This window comes from Capsicum annuum, unplaced genomic scaffold (assembly GCF_002878395.1).
Source record: "Capsicum annuum cultivar UCD-10X-F1 unplaced genomic scaffold, UCD10Xv1.1 ctg4557, whole genome shotgun sequence".
Classification (NCBI taxonomy): domain Eukaryota; kingdom Viridiplantae; phylum Streptophyta; class Magnoliopsida; order Solanales; family Solanaceae; genus Capsicum; species Capsicum annuum.
In genome coordinates, this window is record NW_025853076.1 from 399723 (window position 1) to 410538 (window position 10816).

At 36.6% G+C, this 10816-nt stretch overlaps 1 long non-coding RNA gene and 1 pseudogene across 1 annotated transcript; both read left to right on the forward strand.

Moving 5' to 3' along the window:
• LOC107873921 overlaps positions 1–7742 on the forward strand; it is a 95823-nt pseudogene extending 88081 nt beyond the window's left edge.
• LOC107873916 lies at positions 3250–3934 on the forward strand. Its single transcript, XR_007050173.1, has 3 exons — positions 3250–3359; positions 3456–3518; positions 3631–3934. It is a non-coding gene; the product is annotated as an uncharacterized LOC107873916 (long non-coding RNA).
• Positions 7743–10816: the final 3074 nt, after the last annotated feature.

Here is a 10816-nt window from a genome sequence, read left to right on the forward strand (position 1 = left end):
TTCTACTTCATCAGAGGTAGAGGTATGGACTGCGTACATCTTACCCCTCCCCAGACCCCACTAAGTGGGAATACACTGGGTTTGTTGTTGTTGTTGTTGTTGCATTTTATCATCACTTCCTCTCAGTCGATGAACTGCGCTTAGAAGGCACTGGACAGGATGATCTGGAAAATTTACTCGTTAACACATTGTTTGAGGTGTGATTTCTTTCAACAAATAAGAATAAGTTCGTTTGAAAACTAATATGTGGGATTTCTGTTCCTTTATTTTTGTATTTTGTTGTAAACTTTAGTCTTTACCATTCATTATACTTTTTCAGGTTGTAATCAGAGAAAGCAGAAATTCCCCAGTCATATTGTTTATGAAAGATGCTGAGAAGACTACGGCAGGAAATTCAGTGTCATATTCAATGTACAAAAGTTGGCTTGAGAAGATTCCAGATACTATTGTGATCATTGGGTCTCACATTCATTCAGATGATCATAAGGAGGAGGTACTATTTTCAGATCGTAATGCCCAAGAATAGATGCCTGTGATTATATCTTTTCCTGTTATAATGTGTATACAGTGTGTTAAGTAGCCTGTAATGGAAATTTCTTATGGATTAAATTTCTTGGCTTTAGTAGTTATCGGTGCCAAAACTTTGTGAGACCAATGCTTGATCGAGAGGATGAGAGGGGACGCTTATTATAGCAAAAAGTTCAAAATATCAACTTCGCATCACAAAAGACACATTAGTTTAGCTATATATATCAATGCATGCATGCACATGCAGCATACACAGACACAGACACAAACACACAAATCATTTTCACACACACACACACATATGAACACTACATAGTGTGGATACACCCACACTCTCAACGACAACAACAACAATGACATACCCAATGTAATCCCACAAGTAGAGTATGGGGACCTTACCCCTACAAGGTAGAGAGACTGGTTCTGATAGATCCTCGGCGCAAGTAAAAGCATTACAAAGCAACACAATTTGAAAGAATGACCAACGTTCTTAAAAGCGAGAGGCACAAAAAAGCTCTAAGTTACGTAGGGGGTGATACAATCCCACATTAGTAGGGTACTGGAGTCATGGTTTGTTTATATGGACTTGGGTAAATACTCCCCTAATGAGCTAGCTAGACCTTGGGGTCAATTTATGCCCAATGCCATACTTTTACACATATATCCTTTCAATTGCTTGACAAAATAAGGCCTAAACATGCTTTTTCTATTTTACTCTTCGCAGTCACAGCCTAAAGGATCTCTCTTCACCAAATTGGGCAGCATTTTATATGAGCTCGCCTTCTCTTCAGTTTTTTTTAAGAACTTTCAGTTAGTGCTGAAAATATCTTGTAAATGAGCATGTCGAATTATAAATAACGGGAAAAAAACCCTGCTTTACATGTACGCCGGTTTCATCTTTTTTTTTGGGGTCCTATTGAGCATTTTCGGTGGATTAATTTTTGAAGCACAATATGTCTTTGATATTAAACTAAGGCATTTGGATACAAATTACTACTTGTTTGTTTGGAAACTTGGCTTATTTTGTAAAACAATCTATAAGGATTTTCAGAAATTAAACCATCAAAGCGATCTTATTTTCTAAAAGCAGCTACTTCTTTGATAAATGTCTCAACCAATATTTTATAAAACCAAACCACAAAAATATTCTAATTGTAACTAAGTTCCTCTTGCTTATGGCCGTTAATTAGGCCTTTATTGTCCTCTAAAATAATTTTTCAAATTCTTCGTTATCTTTCGGTTCCTTTCCTCTTCATTTTAGGTTCTTTTTCAACTTCACCAACTTTAGTGTTGTTTACATTGTTTAAAAGAAATTTATCTTTTCCAAAAAAGTGTCATTTACATTCAAAAAACCTGGATATGAATTTGCCCTTGTGTTGTATTACCGTTGAATAAACACAGCCATATGACAACTTAATTGTCTTTTTAAAATAGTACTGAATTTTGACGTGTTCAGGATAGTTTTGCGAAGATGCAAGACAAGGGGAAATAGGTTGCAAGCACAAATAAATTTCTGACGAAACTTTTCCCAAATAAACTGGTTATCTACATGCCGTAGGTCTGTTTATTAAATTCTATAGAATTTTAAATTCTTTAGCAAATCACTGAGTGGCTTTGAGTATTGCAGGATGAAGCACTTCTGTCTACTTGGAAACAACAACTGGATAAAGATGCTGAAACCCTAACAGGAAAGAAAATTTTAATAGCTTAAAAACAGTAAGGCTTTCTGACCTTTAAAGTTATGAATGACCAATTTTTTACCTCACATTTGTGAATCCCATCAGAAAGTACGATATGTTTCCAACTTAAAATGGAGACTTGACTTTCCAAATATGTTTCCAAGGCCATTTGGACCCCTGTGTAAAAACAATAATTTGACCTTACTGTAAAGATCGTCTTACTGTAGCCTTTCCATGTTAAGTAATCTTCACTGTCTGTTGTCCCTCTGGAACACCTCCAGCTGCTGCAGAAGTTGAGTAATTCCGTCCCTCTGAAACTGAAATTCCACCCTCGTTGACTCAATATATTCCTGATTTCCCCAAGAATTCTTTCAATGTAGTTCCAGCATTCTAAGACAAGATTACTGCTCTCTGATATTCTTTTTTTTTTTTTAAATTGTGTGAACAAGTTGAATGATTGATTTATGAATTCAATAGATTAATGACATGACCTCTGTCTTTAACTACTTATTGCTATATGATTGTTGTTCTTATATAAGTTCTGAGCCGGATTGGGTTAGAATGCAATGGACTCGAGACATTGTGCATCAAAGACCATAATTTTTCTGTTAGAAGTAAGCTGCTGCTTTCACTGTTCTTCCTTTTTCTTCACATAGTTGTGGGAAGGGGGTTGAGGGATGTGTGGGATACTTTAGATTCTCACTATTATATACATCACTATGTCTTTTAGAGCAGTGAAAATAACACCACTGGGCTATCTGAGTGTCATGTGGTTTAACATTAATATATATACATAAATATAGATGTTCTACTTTCTATATACAACGTAATTTTTTGCTGAGGGGTTCGGGTGAACCCCCTATGAACCACCTAGGTCTGCCCCTGGTTATCATAAGTTGTTGTTCTTGTCTTTCTTTTACTTGTGGTTTGCTTATACTATCCAAATCATAACATCCTTCTTTACCAAAAAAAAAAAAATAAGAAAATACAATTATGTCAACAAGGTGTTTTTTTTTTCTATTTTTTGCAGAAAGAGCTGAATTATTGGGTGCTTGAAGGTGCAGAGAAGGTTGTTGGATGGGCGTTGAGCCATCATTTGATGCGAAACACTCAAGCGGATGTTGACATGAGGCTTGTCGTATCTCCAGTTGGGTAATAGAAATATTCTCCTATCCATGATTTTCTTTGACTGTAATGATTGTTGAATTGAACAATTGCGGGAATCTTTTGCGATTTAACAACATTCAGTATGGGTTGGAACTCTTACAAGCAAAGCAAAATGATACCAAGAGTCTGAAGAAGTCACTCAAGGTGATTATAATATTCCTTATCTGATGCTTTGCGAAATTTGTATAAAAAGCTCCTTGAATTGATATGGCAGTAGTATCTTAGGAACTGATGAACTAATTTTTGTCCAACGCAGGATGTTGAGACAGACAATGAGTTTGAGAAGGCACTTATGGCTGATGTCATTCCCCCCAGTGATATTGGGGTGACATTTGATGATATCGGTGCACTTGAAAGTGTCAAGGATACATTAAAAGAGCTGATCATGCTTCCATTACAAAGACCCGAAATTTTCTCCAAGAGTCAACTAACCAAGGTTTACATCTGCAATTTATCCATATTTTGCTCGTCTAAGTAGATTAGCTTGTATAAAAGTTTGGAAGTATTTGACCTTTTTTTTCAAGGATCAATTACTCCAGCTTTGTTTTTATCCATTTGTTTTTCCCACTAAATTAAGAGTATTAGTATTACCTAATAATGTTGGTTTAAGTTTGACCACATGACTTCCACAGTTAAACTTGAAGATAAAGATAGTTACTAATATTTCTTACTCTTGGGTTTGTTTCATCTAAGCAGTTTGACAGGAAGTTTGTGCTTGATGAAAAATGTTACTCCACCTGTTGTTTCTCCTTTTGGGACTTGAATTTTCAAGCATTATCTAGTGATTTGTGATTATTTAAGAAAATATAGCTCTTCAATTTCGTTCGCAGCCCTGCAAAGGAATACTTCTGTTTGGTCCTCCTGAACTGGGAAAACCATGCAGGCAAAAGCCGTTGCCACTGAAGCGGGAGCAAATTTTATTAATATTTCAATGTCAAGTATCAGTTCAAAGGTTCATAGTATTTTCTTAGCGTTAGAACAACCTTAATCTTTTACTTTTCCAATGCCGCAGTGGTCTGGCGAGGGTGAGAAATGCATAAAAGCTGTCTTCTCTCTGGCTAGTAAAATTGCTCCCAGCATTATTTTTGTAGATGAAGTATGCTTCCTTAGACGTTAGCATGTTTCTTTCATCCTTCATGCTTTAAAATTCGATCCTTTTTCTGATCCCTTTAGTCTCCTGTTCGTTTATGCGGCTTTCTTGAGGTTGATAGTATGCTGGGAAGAAGGGAAAATCCAGAAGAACATCAAGCAATGCGCAGATTGAAAAATGAATTCATGCTGAATTGGTGGAGAGGAACTTTCTTCTAAAAAAACCGTGCAGTAAAACTTGGACAACTTGGGTTTGTGAAAAGAAAAGGTAGTCTGGTGCATGAAGCATCCACATTCTCACAGGGTCCGGAGAAGGTCGCACTCCAATGGGGCGTGATGTAGGAAGCCTGCATTGGCGCAAGCATAGTGAGATTTCACAACTCGGGAGAAACATAAGTTTCAGGGCCAGCTCACTTAATATAAACTTAAAATGTATAAAACATATCAAACAATATAGATGTCATGACCCGAGTCGGGGCCCTAGCCGTAACAAGCATCCCAAAACATGAAGGCCCGGGCGCTCTTCTAAATCTGGTAATCATGCACAATATTCATATAGTCTAAGAAAATTTGAGGGAAACAATACATGAAGGAACCATGGTCAATCTCATAAACTTGAACAATTTTAAAAGGAAAATTCTGAATAATCTAAACATGTGACAACCGTCAGAGAAATCTCTAACATTACATTAACCATCATAAATCTGAGACAAATTTGGGACAAGGCCCCCAGTAGACCAAAAAAAAAAGAAAAAGAAACAATGATATTTGAAAATCTGGCCTTCCGAAAGAGAGAAGGCTCACCAACTGCAACTTTTGACACACACGGATTTACTGCTTGGGACCGTGGAACTGTGTCTCAGATCCTGGAATATAGGGAGTCAATATAGATGTACTGGTATGCAGAGTAATCCAAACACAAAATACAACTTATACAACATAGGTGAGAGCTATTATAAAACACGTTAACGCAAAGTCATTTGAAAACACATGGCATAGTAGAATGATTTTCAACAATAATGTAGCAATATGGAGCTAGATGGTACACCCTACAATTTTACATTTTCATCGACTGCCAAATCTCTATTGCTGCCAAGGTTGGAGTACTAGTGAAGGAAGGACACAAAAGATCACACAGCTGGGTGCCACAACCCCAATCAAGTCAATATGTCGTGGTTGGGCTCAAGATCACAAAGCAGGGCTCCTAACCATAGGTCCCGAGTTGGTATGACATAGTACTAGGTACGCAAGATCACATAGCAGGGTTCCAAGTTCCCGTGTTGGAAAATCACGATTTCCAGCATAGAGTCATCTGACTCGTGCTTTCTTCGGGTAACCTGCATCTAACTCACATCAATCAAGCTTTAAGTTTGATATAAGGAAAACATGCATCATGCTCACAACAGTCTTTTCCTCTTTTTATTCGAGGCAATTCCTCCACGGGGTATCGTCATACCCTGACTTGCAAGTCATCAGTACCACATCAGTTCTCAAAACTTCTTATGCAAATCATAGTATGAATACCAACAAGATTCCCATATATCAACACATGCATAGTGATTCCCAACACATAATAGTTAAGAAACTTCATCATTTATAAAGTACTACAATAGTGGATATAAAACTCATGCTCTCGGTAGTTTAAAAACAGTATCATGTTGAGTACTTAAAACATCATCATGGGGATTAAAAGATTTACAACTCGCGTTCATAACACCTTTCAAAATTCAAATCACATGTCCACCACTTCAACAATATATATATATAAGCAAACAACCACATGATCTTTCAATATTCGTCTCAAAATCATATCACAATGCATGCTTTTTATGTTAAAAACAAAACCCCACTTATAATTGCATACTTACTTAAGTAATTATTAAAATCTGTTTTAAATTCGTATCAAAATCATGCCCATGACATTAGGACAACCCCACGTACCTTAGATTACAAGGTTTGAAAGAAAGAACCTAGATCTTGATCCTTCTCTTGAAATTCTTGATCTTAGGGTTGAGTTCTTGATCTTTGGGGGAAGGAGTTAGGTTTTTGATTTGAGAGGAAAATTGAATTATAGAGTGTATTATGGGTTTTGGGGTGCAAATCTTATGTTATGGATGGATTTTGGGTGAGGGGAAGTGACCAAAATTCCTCTAGACCCATTAGAAACTTATTTAATGAGTGAAACAGTTCCATAATGTGCAGGCCGACGCGTCGCGTCGACATCGCTCGGCTTACTGCCTTCCCTTGGTTGATAAGTCCGAGAAAAAATGTCATAACTTTTCGCTCGGTTATCGGATTTTGGCGAAATTGGTATCGTTGGAAAGCTAGTTCAATTATATACAATTTGGTGGATCTTATTAAAAATTCTATGTGTATCGAAATTTATAGACGTTCAAAATAGACTTTTTTAGAATCGAATATCAAACTTTGAATGAATGAAATGATTCTTTGCTCAACTTTGCTCTAAGCCATTTCTATGAGCATTTTTTCACCTCATAATCACTTCATATACTAGGCGAAAGATCATGAAACATGAATTTAAACATAAACCATGGAATTTGAGCTTATACACATAGGAATGACGGTTTGATTTCTAGCTCAAAAATGCAGGGTGTTACAATAGAAGGAAGAGGCAATATAGATTCTGTGCTGATTAACTTGGCTATTCTGTTCATCTAATTTTGAGCTATACTTGCAAGAATGACGTACAAGGCAATTTAGGAGGCCCTTGTGTGTATATATATATGTTTGTGTGCACTTGCCTCTTTAGTATACTTGCTAAAACATGCATCTAACGCTTACATTTGATTATAGGAACAGGCTGTAGCTAGTGCTGATGGTAGACCACCTCCAGCACTAAGCAGCAGTGCAGACTTACGGCCACTGAATATGGACGACTGCAGATATTCTCATCAGCAGGTGAGTTGAAAAAATCTGGCGGCATCTTTAAACTTTCTAAATTTATCGGCATAAGGGTGTTGATGATGGGAGAACTGTGATCGTCTGTTCTTGTAGGTTTGCGCAAGTGTTTCATCTGAATCTACAAATGTGACCGAGCTTCTTCAGTGGAATGATCTGTATGGAGAAGGGGGCTCTAGAAAGAAACAGTCCTTCAGTTACATCATGTAAAGGCTATCTCAATTTTTGTACAATGAGTTTATAGGTCTCTTAGAAAATGAGTTTTGACATGTTACAACAGTTACTTTATATGCTTTGACCTTTTGCTGAGTACTTGCAGAGGGTTTTCCGTTCTATCAAAAAATTGACTAAGCTTCTAAGGTTTCCCAGAATATTTTTTTAGCTTAGATGTCTACCTTACCCAAATATTTTAACTAGAGTAGATGTCTAGGTTTATTATTTGATACCTTGTAAACCTGAAAAATCCATTTTGTTGCAAGTGAATCATGTGTTGGAATTGCATGCAGAGTATTGCATTTAGGGGTCGTTTGAACAACCTTATGTAATGTTGGGATTAAGTAATGTCGAGATTATTTTATATCCATCATTTGGTTCAGTTTGGTGTATTAAGGGTAGTTATAATTTGAGAAATGGTTATTCTCATCAGTTATACACCTTGTGTACTATCTGATGACAAATTTTGGGAAATTACTGGTGCGCTATTATGCCACTAAGACGATTCACTGTAAATTTTTATTGTTACTAGAAGCGTAAGCAATTTTTTCTTGAGGACACATCACACTTCATCTAATTGGTGTTCATAAAGACTTTCAAACATTTCTTTTAAACCATGACTCACTCTTTGTCTTATTTCTGAGCTAGATGGTACACCCTACAATCTGTAATTCCATGGGCTATATAGAATCCGTCTTTGACTCGGCGGCCAAGCCCCCAATTTAAGTTTGTCGCAAGGATTGGAGTTTCTATAAGGAGGACATGCAAGATCATACAGCAGGGTGCCAAAATCCTCAATCAAATCAACATGTCATGGTAGTGCACAAGATTATAAAGCAGGGCTCCTAACCATAGGAACAATTTGGGACGACATGAATCAAGGTACACAAGATCACAAAGCATGGTAGCATAATCTCGTGTCGGCAAATCACGGTTTCTAGCATAGAGTCCTTCAATTCGTACCTTCTATGGATAACCATCTAACTCTCTTTAAGCCCATTTTTAAACCTTTTTTTAAACATGCCTCTTTCAGAATTCATAATCTGAAAATGTGATTTCAAACATGTGTTCTATTTTGTTCTAAATTACTATGGCTTTAACTGAGTTGGTATCGTTACACCAAGACTTGCAAGTCCTACTTCTGAGCCATATTGTACCATGCATGATTCTTTCATTAAAACATAATTCAGACCACCCAAGCATGCAAATAATATAAGAGATTTCATGTTCTAAAAACTATGCAAAAATTCTCATTCTTTCAATAAATATGTAGTGGTCATGTAATCTTTGACAAACCATGCAACTCTTCTCATTATATATTTATATTCGACATTGGTCAACATAAACATCCATCTCTTTTGAAATTAAAACCATAATTCAATCATAGCATTAGTCAAGACATTACATATCGTGCTTTTCAAGATGCATTCAAAACAATCCACAGCATATGAAAAGTAAAGAAAAATCATAACAAAAGAGGGATTCTTTAGGATTCATGCTCTCAATTGTATATTCATCCTTAAACACATGCATACATATATATGGAGTTTCAAATCAATTTAGGGAATGGCCTGAAGACCAAAACAATACGGATCAAGGCTTCTAAACCATGCTAGTAGTTGTAAATTCGAAACCCTTTCTTAAATATAATGATTTCGAGGCCGTTAACATGAACTTAAGGATGGTTTCTTTGGCCATGAAATTTTAGAAAAACCCCACGTACCTTAATTTATGACTCTTGAATGAACTCGTGCTTTAGGGATGCTATTCGAACAATTTATGGGTGCTTCTTGTATCCCTCGCAATGGGGATTCCGAATCTCCAAGAATTATTGAAAACTCACGGTGAAATCTTAAGATATTTTGATCTTTGGGTTGAAACCCTAAGAAGAGTTCTTGGGGATTTTGAGAGAGAATGACTTTATTTTGGTATTTTGGGGATTTAATCCCGTGTTATGGCTGAATGGGGGGGTGGAAAATACCATTTTTTCCCTTAAAAAGGAGAAAACAGAACTTGGAAATTGGGTATGTGCGACAGAGCATGAGTTGCATGCTTATTGCATGATGCTACTGTCTTAGTCACGAAAATGGCCATAACTTTTTGTTTGGGTATTGAATTTTGGAGAAATTGGTATCGTTGGAAGGATAATTCGAAGAGCTTTCATTTGATATATAGTAGACCCTCTAATTCTTTATATACAAAGATTTATGATCGATTGAAATTGACCCAAGTTTCGATTCTCACTCAAACTCTAACGATAGGAAAGCTTTCAACTTGTCCTTGACTTAGGGGACCTCTATGATCTCAATTCATGCTCAAATAGGTTCCCACACTACATAATTGATTATCATGCCAAATTTGCGTAGGATTTATGACTTTTGGATCATCTACGCATATAAATGACGGTTTTTCGTTCTAGCACAAAATGTGGGGTGGTACAACAATTGGAGGAGATGGGCAATTTATGTCCTAATTGATGATTTTGATTGGGATTGGATGAATTAGGTTGAGGGAAAAAGATTCAATTTCCCCTCAAACACTTAAATTCGCAACAGAATTGTGTTTTAGAGAGCCACCACGACGTGGTGAGGGCTCCATCGCTATAGGCACCGCGATGCGGTCCTATCGCAATAACTTGGAATCAAAATCTAAACAAGACTCATTTCTCATCCAAAAAATCTGAAAGACATGCTCCTTACACCTCTGAACATGAATGGACTAAAAAATCTACACCTCGTGGTGAGGAAGACAAATTTACAAATCTTCGAAGTTAAGAGGCTTAAAATATGACTAAGACCTCATTTGTTTGCACTTAATGGAGGTATAAATCTAAATGGTTCAGACTTCAAACCATTAAGTGCATTTTTTTTATTAAGGTTTTAACTCTTAATAGGTCTGAATAGGTCTTAATCATTCAGATCTAGAACCAAGTCTTAATAGGTCTGAAGGGATATTCTGGTGTTGGATAATATTCATCACTCTATTCATAATCAGCAGTCACCACCACTAACCACCTCTGCCACAGTCACTATTGTCAACCACCACCCACCATCACCAATAACCTCTACTAACCATAATTTTCAACCATTACCTCTTTTAACAAATACCGCTACCAACCATAATTTTCAACCGTTACCACATCTACTACCTCTTTTATTCTAATTATATTCACCGCCACCACTGTCGTCAATAGTACCACAATCAGCAACCATTACCGGCCA